General features: G+C 40.6%; 1 protein-coding gene across 1 annotated transcript in view; it reads left to right on the top strand.

The window, feature by feature from the left end:
• Nucleotides 1–5,031: 5,031 nt before the first annotated feature.
• The window catches only part of GADL1 (glutamate decarboxylase like 1), a 219,772-nt gene continuing 212,361 nt past the window's right edge, over nucleotides 5,032–12,442 (top strand). The window contains exon 1 of the mRNA XM_037519952.2: nucleotides 5,032–5,078. The gene's annotated coding sequence lies outside the window, so the exon portion shown is untranslated. The remainder of the gene's footprint in view (nucleotides 5,079–12,442) is intronic.

The raw sequence follows: 12,442 nt of genomic DNA, 5'->3' as shown, positions 1-12,442 counted from the left end.
GGGAATAGCTGTCATGGACTGAATGTATGTGTCCCAATGCAAGTTCCTGTGTCAAAGTCTTAACCTGCAGTGTAACTGCATTTGGAGTAATGGACTAATTAAGGTTCAATGACATCAGCAGGATGGGGCTCTAAGCCTGTAGGATTAGTGTCCTTACAAGAAGAAATGCCAGAAGACTGTCTCTCCCCGACCCTGCACACACAGAAGAGGTGGTCTGAGCACAGCTCCATAGCTGGGTCCCTATCAGCTGGGAGTTGTCTTCCTCAGGGACCAAATGTGCTGGCACTGTGATCTTGGCGTGTGAGAAAATAAGTTTGTGTTATTTAGGCCTCCTGATCTGTGATATTTTGTTATGGCAGCCTCAGCAGACTGAGAGAATAGTTAAAAGACTTTTCCCTCAGCATTTTCTTATAGTGTCTGTAATAGGTTTCTCTCGTCAGCTCCAGGTGTGATATTTGTTGTTTGTTTCTGGGCAGAAGCTTTAAAGCTTGTGTATGGTCCCATCCCCTTTCTTCACCCAGATGGGCTAGTTGTAAGAACACAGGCTGAGATGGAGTTTGTGTCTGCCTGGGGTCTGGAGTGACCAGATGACCAGAGTGCCCTCCATGTTGGATGTGTAGCATGAGAGGAAGAGAAGTAGACATTTGCTAGGATGAGGTATTTGTTACTACAGCATTACATAGCCTGTTCTAAATGATGACAGTGTTTCAGGGATGTCACTGCAAAGCACAGATAACAAAGGAGTTAATTCATAACATTCAAGGTCAAAACCATAAGACTCAACTATACAAACAACACAGTTGCAGGAAAAAGCTAGAGATACAAGTCACTCTTCCCCAGACTTAGTAAGGATTATCTAGGAGAATACATGGAAAACTGTGGGGAAAACAAAGAGCTTAGACACTGATGTATCCCTGAGTCCTCTCACCATTGTATAATGCTGAGAGGTAGGAAGCTTCTGTAAACCCCAGAGAAACTTGGAGATTCGAGAGCTGAAGGGATTTGTGTCCCATCTATAGGATACTTTGGGCCTAGCTCGAGGGGGAGCAGATGAAGGCTTCAGAATGTGTCTAGAGCTGAGTCACTTCAGAGGTCTCACCTTCTGAACAACAAACATCACCAGAAGAGCCCCCTGTGCCCCCACAGCCATGAAACAGTAGAAGCCTGGTTGCCTTGAATCAGTCTTGTTTGGAAATGGCACAGGACACTGGGGCTCTCCCTGTGGCTGCTGAGCATATGCGGCCTCTCCTGCTCTGATCCTGCTGCTTCTCCAGTCACACTCCCCATCATTTACAATGACATGTCCTATTTTAGCTCATTTAAGTTACCCACACTTCCCTGGTTCTACCCAGCTCTTCTGTAATGTAACACCTTCATTTTTGCTCTCCATTCTACCCGGCATTTCCTTCCTCCTCCTTGTTTGATTGAAAACTATTGAAATTTTCTTGACTTGTACCTCCTTTGAAAGATGTTCTTTATTTCATCAGAGTTATTAATGATATTTCATTTATGCTACCAATGTACCTAACATTCACCCCTATTCAATAAAATTCAAAAAATAGTTCTGGAATGCTAACTATGCGCAAGGCACTGTGATCACCACAGAGGAAAGACTGGTGAACAAAACAGAGTTCTGCCCCCAGGGACCCTATTCCAGTAACTGTTGCTGCACAACACGCAATGTCCCACTGTGGAGCAGCAGTGGCCATGTTACCTCTCTTGACTTCTGTGGGTCAGGAATTCAGGAAGTTTCCAGCTGGAGTCTCTAGCCTACTGTCCTCACAGAATTACATTTACTGGTGACTGCAGTTTGAATGGGGTGTGTTGGAGTATCTGTCAGCTGACTTTTTTAATATGCTTTGAGAGCCTCTCTGTGAGTCTCTCTGCTTGGGTTAGTTTGTGCTTCCATAGCATGATGTCTGCAGGGGTGTTGGACTGCTTACATAGCAGCTGGAAACCTCAGCACTGAGGATTGCAGTGGGCAGGGCAGAGGTTACATTGCCTTTTAGAACTTAGCTTTGGAAAACATACAGGGGCACTTTTGCATATTCTATTAGGTAGAAGTGTCATCAACCTGCCCAGATTTGAGGGCAGGGGCACTAGGCTCTACCTCTTGATGGGAAAGTGTCAAGCTTCCATGGACATGTGAAATGATGGGAGATGCTGTTACAAACATCTTTGGAAAATTTGCTATGGTTTCATCTAACGTTTGCCATACTTTAAAACATGTCTTTCTCCCTCACTAGACTAAAAGCATGTTGAAGGGATGAATTAGATCTTATTTTTTAACCTGTTCTCAAAAATTATCACAGAATCTGGATGAGAAGGCACTCAAAATACATGGAATGAATCCATGGAGTTTCCATTATTCCCTCTAATCCTAGAGGGAATCCTTTATTACTAAAAATAGAAATCATGTCTATTATTTTAATTCAGAAAATGAACACTTCTGCAAGGATAATTTAGTTCTTCACAGTAACAAATTTTCTAATTTTGTTGTGCAGCAAGGGTAACTGGAATGGGGACCCTTGAGGCAGAACCCTAATTTCCAGTAGTGTTTGCTTTTATTCTTAGTTATCAAAGTCAGATCTCTCAAGTTTGTATAGCAAAATCAATGTGAACACTAAATTTACTTTTCCCACATAGTCCGTCTAAGGATTTTGATTCTTATTGCTGAAATATTCCAGCTTCGAGAACTTTGGCTGCCAGATGACAACTGTCAGCACTCTTTAAAGGGTTAAGATTTCAACAGAATCTAGGCTTTCCCAGAGCCAGGCAGAACTAGATCCTCTGCTTCTTTGGAACCCCAGATTTATCTTTCCCCAGGATCACTCAGCTCTTGAACCTGGAAAGCCACACTAGTGAGGTTCTAGCCTCAAACTGCAAGGGGCTGAGCCAGCACCAACCTGAGGATTTACTGGAGCTGCTTCTTAGAGATCAAATCCAAGGTTTCCCTAGATAGTTCTGCAGCCATAATTAGACTGAAGGCCAGTGACAAGTGTGTTGCACACGCACACATTTTATCCAGTGCCTCTCATACATGAAGAGTGCTCCTGGGTGACATTCCTGTCTCATTATTTATGAAAAATTCTATACAGGATGAAACAGTACCAATAACAGATACTCGTGTGGTGACACCAAAAATGGTAACTTTGCAAAACTTCCTTCGGTCACTTTTTTGTTTCTTTGTCCCATCCTTGTCTGGTTTATTGTACACAATTGTCTTATTTTTATTATATATTTATTGTGATAACCATATAGTTATACATTTATAAATATTGATGATAACTATTGAGTTCCTACTTAAGCACCTAATTTACCCACATCAGATGATTCTCAAAATTATGCTAAGAAGTTAATAACCTCTTCTCCATTTTGGAGGTTGGGAGATGTTACAATTTTCCCAATTTGATAGAAATAGTAGAGTAACACCAAGGGTGCCAGATGTCAAAGTATTTAAGGGCCCTGGGCTTTGCTCTGAACTCTGCAGGCAGTTGTAAGTAGTTGTGGAAGGCCCTGGACACTCTCTGTGCAGCCTCTGTCCCTAGTCTCCTGACTGGCCATTCCACACACACATTGTCACCTGTCTCTATGCCAATATCATTGCCTAGAATATGGAGTCAGCTGTTACTACTGCATTTGTTGGCAGCAGAAGGTGGCAGAGCTGGTAGCTGAGGGTAGGAGGGCTGATGGGCTTGGCAAGTCAGAAGTCAAAGGAGGAGAGATTGAACATTTTTTGGCTTAGGGGTTTGGGGCTTGGAAAGAAAACTATGGCTTCAGTCTTTGATCTTGGTCTGCTAGGCAGGATCCTGAGCAAGCCAAGGAACTCCGCAGGGCCTTAGTCTTCTCACCTAAAACAGGAGTTAATGATACCTGTCTTGCCTTCCTCACTGAATTACTGTGAAAATCAAATAACTTAACCTTAGGGAGATTGAGTTGTGAATTGTAAAGTTTTATAAAATTTTGGTAATTTTTATCGGGGATGATCAGCAGGTGGTCTCTCTCCTTCAGGGGTACACTGGGGAGAGGAAGGAGATTGTGGGAGGTAGGGGAGGGCCAGTTGTTTCTGAGGATTGCAGCTGCTGGGAATGGTTTTTGAGATGTGTTTTGTCACTGTCATTATTCTTGGGGTGGAGGAAGGGACAGTGAAGTGGAGTAATACAAAAAGTGATGAAAATGGAAAGATTTTAAGAAAGTAAAATCTTACCAGTTATAAATGAGAATGGGAAAATACTTTGGCAATACACAAAAAGAACATTAAAGCTTGTATAACACATTCATTTATTCTTTCAAGAGAATGTTATAGATGCCCACTCTGCATAGCCAGCGATTTCCTGGAAGAAAATATTTAGATTTTGTTTACATTGAAAATGTTTACATTAAATTTATTTGATTAGCCATCTAGAGAGATAAAATATTTAAATAAATATTTGACAGCTAAGACTGGGGGAGGGAGATAAAGTCAAAGAGATAGATGGGGAGAAAACAAAATTCATCGATATGTTGCTTATAAGGAAATCTACAGGGAATAAAATGACGCAGTAAGTCTAGAATTCTGTGCAACACAATACTAAACCAATACAAACAAATAGAGAACATACTTACTGTAAAAAATGAATAGACTTGAGGGGGAAAAGTCCCCTAATTAAACAAGATTTTAAAAAATAAAGGAGAATTTCACAATGAAAATGTAACAACGAAATTTCATGTGTATTATAATTTGCTCAGCAGAAGCTGTTTGAATGAAAGAAGAAATTGGCAGGCATACAAATTTGAGAGCATTTCATTTAGAGTAGGTAAAAGTAAGAATTTAAATTATACAAGATAAAAAAAGCTAAGGTAAATGTGTGATTTTATTTTCAGGTGAGGAGGCAGGGAATGACTGAGCTGCCACTCACCTCCCCATCATGTTTCCTTCTCTGACTCTGGAGCCTCAAGTGCATTCCTCCTGGCCTAGCACTGATTTTCATGAACAAGGAAGTAATCTGGTTTCATCATCTATCATCTACTGATCTAGGAATTAAGGCATGAGCGCCGCTGGCTGGGCAAACATCTGCTTTCTCCAGGGGTCAGTCAAGGTAGGCTAAGAGCTGTAACAAACAATCTCAAAATTTTGATGGCTTACCATAATTATTTGGTTCTTGCTATTGTAAAGTCTAATCAGAAGCTCCTGGACAGTGAATGGCTTTCCAAGTATTCATATTAGGATCCAGGTTCCTTCTGTCCTGTGCTTCTGCCATCCCCCAAAGACTTCTAGCAGCCACGGGACAAGGAGAGTGGAGTATTACACCCAGTGGCATAGCAGGAATCAGACCTCATAGGTGTCCCTTGGTCCCTTCCATTCCAGCACATAACACTTCAACTCCCAACTCCAGGACCCTCACCTGAAACTGCTCTGCCAGAAACTCATTCACATCCCCCAGATAATGACTTAAGAGGGTCAGTATATAAATGCTTCAGTCCCCCTGATTCTCAGATAACTCTCGGGGTTGGGGGGCAGGGAAGGGCCCCATGCTCTTTACCACAGTTTCTGTCGGATTAGCTGTCATTTTCCACAGTGGTAACTTGCTTGATCACACACCCTTTATTGTCTTTCTTCTTCCCTGACTCTGTTCACTCTTCCACTGGTGTTTTCTGAGATCACCACCCAAATAAACTACTTGCTTGAGTGATTAAGTGGACTGAAGTGACACATGTAACTGAAAGGTATGTGGTTGGAGGTGGTTTCTGATGTAACTGGATTCGGTGTTCAAACCGTGTCTCTTGTGTGTGGTTTCTCTCATCTCTTGACTCTGCCTTCTGATAGACAGCAGAGGCTGACTTTCTCCCCAACATTCAAGTTTTATGAAGATATAGCTGCAGTGAACTCAAGCCTCATATTTTCTCCCTTTCAAATTGAAAGAGGAAGAGAACGAAATACACTATCAACTTTAAAAATAAAGAGAGCTTTTCATGGCAAAGGTGCCAAAAGTAGAGAAGGAAGCCTCTGCCCTTCCCCAAGTCAAAGCTTTGAAGGCCAAGAAAGCAGTCCTTATAGGTGGCCTCAGTCACACAGAAAGATCTTCACATCACCCACCTTCTGGTGGCTCAAGACCCTGAGGCTGTGAAGCCAACCCACATATCCTCAGAAGAGAATCTCACTTGACCACTGTGCCATCAAGCTCCCCCTGATGGATGAGTCAGCCACGCAGAAGAGAGAAGCCAATAACCCACTTGTCTTCATTGTCGGTGTCAAGGTCAACAAGCACCAGATCACACAGGCTGTGAAGAGGCTCTGTGACCTTGACATGGCCAAGGTTAATACCCTGCTCAGACCCGATGGAGAGAAGAAGGCATATGTTCCACTGACTCCTCACTTTGATGCTTTGGATGTCGCCAACAAAATTGGGATCCTTTAAACTGAGACCACCTGGCTAATTCTAAATATAAAATTTTTCAACATAAAAAATTCAAAAGAAAATAGAAACTCTTTTCCACTAGTTCTGGTTGGTAATGTGCCCATCATGACCAATCATAGTAGACCTGGTTGCACTGTGATGACTGGCTTAGCCAGGTGGCTGCTGCTCCTCTTAGGCAAGTAGTGTAAACTCTTGAACTGAGCTGGGGGAAGCAGAGATCTTCAAACAAAATCAAACTATCACTAGAGGGGATGGATGCTGGAGTGGCAAAGGGCAGATGTCTTGGAAAATCTCTTCTTCCTTCGGCCTCTGGTTTCTGTTGTCCATGCTTTCGCTGAAATGTTTCTAAATGGTTTAAATACACAGTAATGTGTGCAATGCATTAGCATTGGAATCAGGAGTCCCGAGTTATAATCCTTACCCCAACTATGTGACTGAGCACATTTCTTCTCTCAGAACTTCTGCTTGATCACCTGTAAAGTGAAGCATATGGACAAAAATCTTCTTTAAGACCTTTTCCAATTTTAACATGCTGGGATGCTCTAAAGTCAGTTGTTTGGGCCTCCCCAGTGGCACAGCGGATGAGCGCTGGGTTCCGAAGCTGCCCGCAGCCTCCGCGGCGCAGGTTCGATCCCCGGCTGCTCCCCGGCCACCAGAGGAGGGTCCCACATGGCGCACAGACCTCTCCTGCCACCCGCTGCTCCTCTCAGCAGTGTACTTCGGTCCTTCTGCCTGCTCTGCTCCCCGCACTGGCTCTGGTGAATTCTCTCACCCTCCCGTGCTTCTGACTATACCCAGTGTTTGTATGATTAAATAAATAAATAAATCTAAAAAATAAATAAATAAAATCAGTTGTTCAATTCAATGCCCATCTAGGAGGCCGAGGTGGTCAAATGAAATTTCCTCACTGGAACCAAAGCTTTAGAAATTTAAAATATCAATGTAAATTCTTTCCTGTCTATTATTTTCTTTCTTATACTTAGTAGAATACTAAAGTGCAATATTTTAACTATGGTTTTACTGCTCTCTTGGTTAATCTTACAGTGAAATTATACTGTTGCATTTGGATCCAGTCAGCTATTTCCATAACAACAGGCTGGATAAGCCTCAAGTACAGGAAGGTGATGGGTGTTAATATAAAATCTACTCAAAAGCCATTCTTCTAAACACTTTGCCCTTCCTTAAAAATAGTCATTTTTTTTTGAGAAAAATTTAATCCATCTGATCATGATTTAGTTTCTTTTGACTCATCATATTTCTTCAGCGAAAGTGATTTGACTTCCAAAAAGTTTTTAAGAATTAACTTTAACATTCTTTACTGCCAACAAATAGAAAAAAATTCACATTTTATTTTCCTCTAGAAAAATCCATTCCTCTAGAATGGATTATTTTAAGTTTCTAGCCCAAATCTATGAATACCTGGGTTATGGTTGTGGGTTTAAGTAGGAGGAAATGTCTTCTTGCCTTGGTGGGGGCAGGGGTGGCAGAAGTAATAGACACAAGGGAAATACGGTATCTTTGCAGCAGTTGTTTGTGACTGGTGTCTGTTGTGATGGCTGGGTCCCCACCAGGATTTCAACACCATTGCTGGAGGAAGTCCTTATTCTCTTCAGAATTAGGAAACCTTGTGGAATTTCCTCCTATTTCCTCCTATTCCTATTCCATGTCTGGATGCAATGTGGCCCTTGTTGACCTTGACCTCTACTACCACTAGGTACATAGTAATGGCAGGGACTCCAAGTGTCTTTGCCCCTTCAGCTCTGCTCAGGAAATGAGCATGTGAAGGTGAGTCAACAAGAAAAATAGTGAAGAAAAGATTAGAAAGGGACCAACAACCAGAGATTAGAGAGGATTCAGATACCTCGTACGTTGCCTTGTTTGGACAATAACATGGTGGGTTGCTCTAAAGTCAGTTGTTCAATTTAGGAGGGCGAGGCGGTCAAATGAAATTGACTGGTTGTGAAAGCCTATGTAATATATTAACCTCATTTATGCTTTAGTTTCCCTGACTGTAAAATGAAGACACTGAACTTCTCAACTCTTGTAAGGAGAATGAACCTCAAATGGTCACCGGTATGGCAGATACAAATTTCAGCTAATCGTCTTGGTTTTGCAAGAAATATATTTGTTTCTCCTGTCTCTAAATGATATTTTTTAGACATATTTTATTTGCTACAAATGGCAATAACAAAGTTTCTGGCTCCATATTGGAACTTGCTCTTTCTCTCTGAAGAGGTTGAGTCTCTGTCTCTTTCCTGTGACACAGGGCAGAATTTGGTGACTGCCTCAACTATTAGGGTTGACTAATAATATTAGCTGACTTATATTAGGGTATGGCAGAAGTGGCGGTATGTGACTGTGAAGTCCATGTCCTAAAAGCCAAAGAGCTTCTGCCTGGTTCTCTCATTCCAGCTACCATGGTGCTTCTATGCTGGAGAGACCATGTGCAGATAGGGATGCCCTCGGGGCCCCAGCTATTTCAGGCCTCATTTGTTGGAGTCCTCTATCCCAGACACCGCATGCTTGGGTGAACCAGTCTTTAGATGACTCTAATTACTGCAGCTCTCTGAGTGACCTGAATGAAATCCACCTTGCTGAGCCCAGGCAACCCTTAGGAATGTGTGTGGTAAACATAAAAGGATTGCTGTCTTGTTAGGTCACAAGTTTGGCATGGTTTTTTATGAGGCAATAGATAATGTGACAACTTCTATATCTAGTTTTATCATCTGCATAATGGGGAAATTAATCTGTACCTCATGCAGGCATTATTACAACCACATAGTCTGGATTGAATATTATTATAGGAATGCCTTCATTGAAATGAAAAGGACATGACACATCTTAAATGCATACTTTATTTTAAATGCATACTTTATTTTAGTTACCTTTTATCCTCTATTACATGGAGATGTGCTTTTCTCCTCTCAAGACTAAGATTTTTCTGGGCACCCCATCTGATTCTTTTACTACTATAGAACATCAAAGGTCCTCAGTATTTATTGAACTACAGTTCTTAGTCCAAATCTCCATTGCTTCCTTGGCCTTTTGACTCTTTTGTTGATTTAAGAATCTTGCACCTGCCCAATTGGGAATTGCAACTTTCCTTTGATGGACAAATTATACAGAGACCAACTGGTACTATCACACAGAGATAGCACTAAATGAAAACACTATCCAAATGGAAGTGGGTCTGACCTTGCCATGAATGTCTCAGTATTAGAAGCTTTCCTTCTGGAAGCAGCAAAGCAGGAAACAAATGTTATATCTGTCACCTTGACATCAAATTGGAATCTTGATAATCTCCAGTTGATATTTGCACATCATTGGGACATTATTCTGTTGATTGCTTATCAAGGGCCCTTTTTAGTTATTAGGATCAAAGTTTTATTCTTTTTCCAGTTTAGTTGGGATGCATAATCCATACTGATAGATGAGGATTGGATGGCTGTAGACAGGCTGACTTCATAAATCCTCTTACCAGATATTCACCAAGGGGAGCTTTATGTAAAAACCATGGGAAGAAAATAATACCTTCCTTTCTGTTGCTGGTTGACTCCTGCCCTTCTCTCCTAGGAAGGGTTGCTTCTGCCTATTTAAATGACAAAACAGCTAGTAATGAATAGTATCTAAATCTTTGTACAATGTGGAATCACATTGCTGATGTTTAATAAATGAAAAATAATATTTCATTCTGGATCATTGGACTGTGCCCTAGAATCCAAGCAGTGACTGTCTTTTCTGCATTCACCATCCACTGTTAGTCATAACAAATGTGAAATAATATAATAACCCCATTCAAAATTATATCCCTTGGTTTAAATAGCTTTGCTATATATACACATGCTTTGGGTGAATGCAGTTATTTACTAGTTTAAATCTAGCTTCGTTTTGATAATACAGCATTATTCAACTATGAAATGACTAAGTACCCTTTTTGTATGCTCTGTGAGAAACACATTAAATAGGACGTTTATATGGTGCTTGTTTACCTGAGCAGGGAGCTCAAAGCAGGTTATGTGTATTTCATTTATCTCATTCAGCATCCTCAGGTAATATAATAAATCCACCATCCTGTGGGGGTAGCTTTCTTTTCTTGTCTCCATTGCCCTTTTTCTTCTCATTCTTGACGCTCCTCCAGCCCCCTCTTCCTACAACCAACTTTCATAGTTTTCTTTTATTCACCTTTCTCTTTCCTTCTTTTCTCCTTTTTCTTTTAGAATGACTGCCTCCTTTAATAGGGTTTGATTTACTGAATAGGTCCTGACCAGCATGCCAGTTGTGGACTCCAGGGAAATAGTCAGACCTTGGTTTATGGTGTACAGCTTTATTAGCTAAGCTAGTCACTGGAATGTATAAATGACATACTGGGATAGATGTTTCCATCAGTGTTGCTTGTTACACACACACACACACACACACACACACACAAAGGTTTAATGTAAAAATCTACATACACGTTATGACATTTGTTTTTAAAATCAAATATTTTAAATACAACAGCAGGCAAAATTTAAATGAATAGTTCCCAAGATAGACTGACATGGTCTTTTCAAAAACTCACTATGATTTATTCCTTCCCAAGCCGATTGTATTTCTAAGTTTGAAATAATCTTTTTCTAATGCTTTCTGCAAGGTTGACTCTGTCTTTGTGCCATCATAGCTTCTTTTTTTTTTTTTTTTTTTTTCAAATTTGTGCTTTTTTTTTTTTTTTTAAATATTAAATTTTATTTTTATATTCCCCCATACAATTGCAAACGCCCCATTCTGACCCCAATCCTTCCCCTCCCGCCCCCCACCCCCCAAAAAGTGTCTCTGGTTCATAGTTTTTTGTTGATTTTGATTTTCACTTTCTTATATTCATTTTCCTGGTCCCTTATTTAAGTTTTCTAGATTCCTGCTATGAGTGAGACCATTCGGTATTTTTCTTTTTCTTTTTGGCTTATTTCGCTGAGCATGATCCCTTCCAGTGCCATCCATGTTGCTGCAAATTGCATGTGTTTATCTTTTTTGAATGCTGAGTAATATTCCATGGTATATATGTACCACATCTTCTTGATCCAGTCATCTATTTTTGGGCATTTGGGTTGTTTCCAAAGCTTAGCTATTGTAAACAGTGCTGCTATAAACATAGGAGTGCAGGTGCTCTTTGGAATTGATGTTTCTGTGTCCTTTGGGTAAATACCTAGGAGTGGAATTGCTGGATCATATGGAAGCCCTATGTTTAGTAGGTCCAGAAATCTCCACACAGCTCTCCATAGTGGTTGGACCAGTTTGCACTCCCACCAACAGTGCACAAGAGTTCCTTTTTCTCCACATCCTCGCCAACATTTGTTGTTGCTAGTTTTTTTAATATGTGCCATTCTCACTGGTGTGAGATGGTATCTCATAGCTTCTTAAAGATTGTCCTCAGTGGAAAGTCCCGTTTGTCATGTATATTTGCCATTTGGGCCCTAGCCTTCATGTTTCTGGCACTAAGTTCCCTTTCCTGCATTATTTTTTCGTTATCATAGGGGTGGTTTTCAGTATCTCCATGAGTTACAGTTACAATTCAGTGTCTACAAGGGTGTTAGTGCTTCTGCTATTCTCTCTGCTTTGACCTTGCTCATGGTCAAACATGTTTTGACCGTGACACCTTCCCATCAATCATACCACAACTTTGGTTTATTCCCATGGAGGAGACCAACTATTCTCCATTATTAGCACCGACTTAATGGGTCACTGGCTTTGATTTTCTTATGGTTTAGCATGGAATTACTAAGGTCTATCCATTTTAGAAAATAACACTTTGTCAAAAAAAAAGTTGAATTTTGATTCCCTGTTATATGTTTTTAAAAAGAACGAAAGAAGGACATATTAAGTTATAGGCAATGGGAATAAAAATAAGTAACTTACAAATTTGTGAATCCTTCTTTTTTCCACTATCATCAAAGGATGGAAGATTCTATCCTCAGATTTCCTCAGTTGTACAGAACCCCAGGTCTTTGTTAGGATGTCTTTACTTATAATTAATAGAAAGATGATTCAAATGGGCTTGAACAAGATTT

The sequence above is a fragment of the Talpa occidentalis genome, unplaced genomic scaffold (assembly GCF_014898055.3).
Source record: "Talpa occidentalis isolate TD23 unplaced genomic scaffold, MPIMG_talOcc4v2.1 talOcc4.10, whole genome shotgun sequence".
Classification (NCBI taxonomy): Eukaryota; Metazoa; Chordata; class Mammalia; order Eulipotyphla; family Talpidae; genus Talpa; species Talpa occidentalis.
The sequence above is the reverse complement of the archived record's forward strand: the minus strand, read 5'-3'. Positions and strand labels throughout refer to the sequence as shown.